Source organism: Penaeus japonicus, unplaced genomic scaffold, assembly GCF_977035675.1.
Source record: "Penaeus japonicus unplaced genomic scaffold, GWHDUDI00000001_assembly GWHDUDI00000006, whole genome shotgun sequence".
Classification (NCBI taxonomy): domain Eukaryota; kingdom Metazoa; phylum Arthropoda; class Malacostraca; order Decapoda; family Penaeidae; genus Penaeus; species Penaeus japonicus.
The window spans coordinates 23,843,138-23,848,137 of NW_028234408.1; the positions used below are offsets into that span (position 1 = coordinate 23,843,138).

Below are 5,000 nucleotides of genomic sequence, written 5' to 3' on the forward strand. Positions count from 1 at the left end.
ATTATTATTAGCAGTATTATGATTATCATTGTTATTTTTGTTACTTCCTTTATTGTTATTATCATTGTTATTGTTATAAATATTGTTATTCTCATCACCATCTTTATTACTATCATTACTATTAATATAAGTATTGTTGTTATTGGTATTATTATCAAAATTGTTATCATTATTATCATTATCATTATTATTATCCATTTTATTATCATCATTATTATCCTCATTGTAATCCACATTATTTTGAATATTTATGTTACCATAATCATTATCATTGTTCTTTAATAGTATTATCATTATCATAATTATTATCATTATCATTACCATTATCATTATCATCAATATTATTGTTATTGTTATCACTATCTTCATTATTATCATATTATTTTTGTTATAATAATTATTATTATCATTATTACTATTATTATCATTATTATTATCATTGTTAGGTTAATTATTAATATCATTATCATCATTGTTGTTGCTGTTGTGGTTAGCATCATTATCATTATTATTATTACTACTACTCTCATTATCAATATCATCATTATTATTATTATCTTTAGTATCATCATTATGATAATTGTTTTCACAATTATACTTGTTATTATTATCATTGTCATCATTATTATAATAATTATTATTGTTGTTATTATTATTATTATTATTATTATTATTATTATTACTATTATTATTATTGCTGTTGGTATTGTTATCACTACTCTCATTATCATTTTTATATTCAATATTTTTTTTTTACCTAACTATGCTTATCATTATCCTTATCATTATTTTTACCATCATCATTATTATTGATGTTATTATGATTATGATTTTTACTATTACTATTATCTTATCTTTTTATTACTATTATCATCATTACTGTTATCATTATTGTTAACATTACTAATATTGCTGTTATCATTATCATCATCAATATTATCATTGTCATTATAATTATAATTGTTGTGAACTATAGTATCATTACCACTATTATTATCTTTATTATCATTACAACTATTAATATCACTATTATCATTGTAATCAATACTATATTTTCATCATCATCATCACTATTATGATTGTTATTATCATTATAATTTCATCATTATCATCATTATTTTTCATAATCATTATCACTGCTATTACTTCTATAATTATCATTATTACTCTCATCGTTATCTTTACTATTGCTATAGTTACTATTATCATCATCATTATTGTTATCACTATTGTTGGTATAATCATTATTATCAACATTGTCATCATCATTATTATCATTATCATTAGCATTAGTAGTAGCCATGTCATTACTGTTTTATCTTTATCATTATCATAATCATTACTACAATGGTTATTACGTAATTGTAGTAGTAGTAGTATTAGTAATAGTACTATCAGTATTAGTATCAGAATAAAAAAAAAATTATATATATTCGTATCATAATCATCATTATAATTATCATAAACATCACCATCACTAATAGTAGTAATAATCCTAGTATCTGTATTTAATCTTATCAATCTTATCATAGTATTTATAGTAGCAACATTGTTATATTATCATAATGATATATATTATTATATAAGCTTTTTAGCTTTTTTCTAGTCATTACTATTGTTATGATCATTATATTCATTTTTTTTTATCTTATCATTGTTATCATGATTAAAGAAGCAGTATTGTTTACTGTTCTTTTTAGTATCAAAATTGTTCTTATGAAAACAGTTGATGAACACATTTTCCTTTGTTATCTTTTGTAATCTTTGTTTTTGTTCCTCTTCTTTTTTAATCATCATCATCCTTACTATTATTATTACTGTAACGATAAAGATACATATGATATGATGGTCATCCTCATTAAGTCTCACTTTAACATTATGATAATTGTGTTGTTTTTTTTCCTCTATCCTTTTCTCGTTATCATTAAACTCATTATTGATAATTTCATCTTTATAACTATCTATTTTTCTTATTATCTATTATTTCTAATCATTTATTATTATCTATCTATTATATCTAATTATCTATTATTTCTTATTATCACTTTTATCACTATTATCATTATTGATATTATCATTATTATCATTATTGTTATCATTATCATTATTATTATCATTATTATTGTTGTTGTTATCATTATCATTATTATCATCATCATCATCATTATTATCATTATTATCATCATCATTATTATCATCACCATTATTATTATCGTTATTATCATCATCATTTTTATTATCATTATCATGATTGGTATTTTTATGTTTGATACTTTTGATTATGATTAATAGTATGAAGAATTATTAGTATCATTGTATTATTAACATTATTACAAGTATTATTATCATTATCTTTCTATTATCATTATCCTCATTATCTTTCCATTATCATTATCCTCATTATCTTTCTATTATCATTATCCTCATTATCTTTCTATTATCGTTATCATCATTATCTTTCTATTATCATTATCGTCATTATCTTTCTATTATCATTATCATCATTATCTTTCTACTATCATTATCCTCATTATCTTTCTATTATCGTTATCATTGTCAGCATTTTTATTGTAATCATCATCATCATTATTATCATTGATATCATCTTTATCGTTATCATTGTCATTCTCATTATTTTTCTCATTATCATGATTATCATTATCATTATTATTATTGTTATAATTATTATTATTATTATTATTATTATTATTATCATCATCATAATTATTATTAGTAGTAGTGGTAGTACTATTGTTATTGCTGCTATTATCATTATTATTATCATGATTATCATTATTATTATTATTATTATTTTTATTATCATCATCATTATTAATATTATCATCAATGTTATAATTATCATTATCATCTTCGTTATCAACTTATTATTATCAACATTATTATTATTATTGTTACTATTATCATTATCATCATTATCATTGTTATTATTATTGCTAGTGTTGATAATGTTATTATCATTATTAGTAGTAGTAGTGATATCATTATCATTATTACTCTTATGATAATAATTATCAGTGTCATTATCATCATAGTTGCTATTATCATTGACATAATGAACATTAATATATTAATATATTACCATCATGATCATTATTTTCCTGATCAATGCTATCGCCATGATTTTGATGAGGTTAAAATGATAATGATTATCACCCTCATAGTCATCATCAATATCATTATTGTTTGTCTTCCAGCCATCAACATAATCGCCTTTTTCACTTCTATTTATTATTATTATTATTATTATTATTATTATTATTATTATTACTATTACTATTATTATCATTGTTATTATTATTATTATTATTATTATTATTATTATTATTACTATTATTATCATTATTATTATTATTATTATTATTATTATTATTATTATCATCATCATTATCATTAATATCGCTATTGCTATTACTATTACTGATTTTTTTGTCAAATTATCTTTATTATAATGACTTTTACTGACGTAGTTATTATGAGTCTGAAAAGGATAGTTTTGATAATTTTGATACTGAGGATTAATACGATATTGATTACTGATATCATTATAAATATGATGATGATAATTATCATTGTTAGTAGTAGTAGTAGTAGTATCATATCATGATTACTATCATTGTTATCATTGTCAACATTATTTTATTATCATTATTATTTTAATAATATCTTTTTAATATTGTTGTTACTATCATTATTGTTATTATAATAATTGTTACTATTATTATTAATGGCAGTAGTATCATTGTCATTATTTCTACTGTTGGTGCTACTGATGGTATTATTTGTATCATTATTATCATTACCATTATCATTATCATCATGATCATTATTACTACTTTTGTTATGATCACCATTATTATTGTTGTTCTTTATCATGATCATCATTATTATCATTATAATTATTATAGTAACTTTTTTATCATGATCATAATCATTATCATCATCATTAGTAGTAGTAGTAGTAAGATCATTACTGTTGTTAATTTCATTATTATCATAATTATTGTTGTTGTTGTTGTTGTTGTAGATATTCTAATCATTATTATCATTATTATAAACATTCTTATTGTTGTTACATTATGATCCTTATGGTTACAATTATAATAATGATTATCATCATCATTATAATATTATTATCATAATGATGACCATCATAGTTATCAATAATTTTAATATCATTATCATTATTAGTAGTTATTACTATCAACATCATTATCATTATCATTATTAGTAATGATTTTTGAAATTATTATTGCTATATTATGTTATGTTATAACTATTTTTTTATTATTATCTTCCGGATATCATGATCAAAATCACTATCAGGATCATCGTTGTAACGACAACTAATGTTATTATCTATAATGTTTATCATCATTATTGTCATTATTATCTTTTTCATATTATTAGAAGTTTTTGTTGATATTATATATCAATATAATCATCCTTATCATCAGTGTCAGTATTATAATGATAAATAAAATTTGTATTCATATAATTTGATACATTGTAATATATGAGTATATTGTGGTATGGTATGTGATTGTTTTTTTATGTTTTAGATTAATGTATCTTCATTAATATTCGTTATAATCTTTTTATCCTTATAGTTATCATGTTGCATTTTGTTGGGGCTTTTTTTATTGCAATTTAGATAATTTTCAGAATGAGGAGGAATATTTTTGGCCGCTGATAGCATTATCAAATTTTATTGTTATTGTTGATAATATCATTTTTACTATTATCATTATCACTATAATCATGGTGATTGTGATTACCATCCTCTTTAGGGTTTACCATTATTGTTAATGATATCATCATTACCATAATAAGCTATACTTTTTTTCGAAGTATGATATTGCCACATTACTCAATAGAGTATTGAGTGTTCTATGTATATTTTTGTTTTTGCCGTCTTTTTTCTTATTATCATTTTATGAAAATGAAAAGTGATCCCTTTTTTTAAAAGTCATTAATTCCAG

At 20.5% G+C, this 5,000-nt stretch overlaps 1 protein-coding gene across 1 annotated transcript in view; it reads right to left on the reverse strand.

Moving 5' to 3' along the window:
- LOC122262089 (uncharacterized) overlaps positions 1–5,000 on the reverse strand; it is a 36,085-nt gene that overhangs the window by 29,359 nt on the left and 1,726 nt on the right. The window lies entirely within an intron of this gene.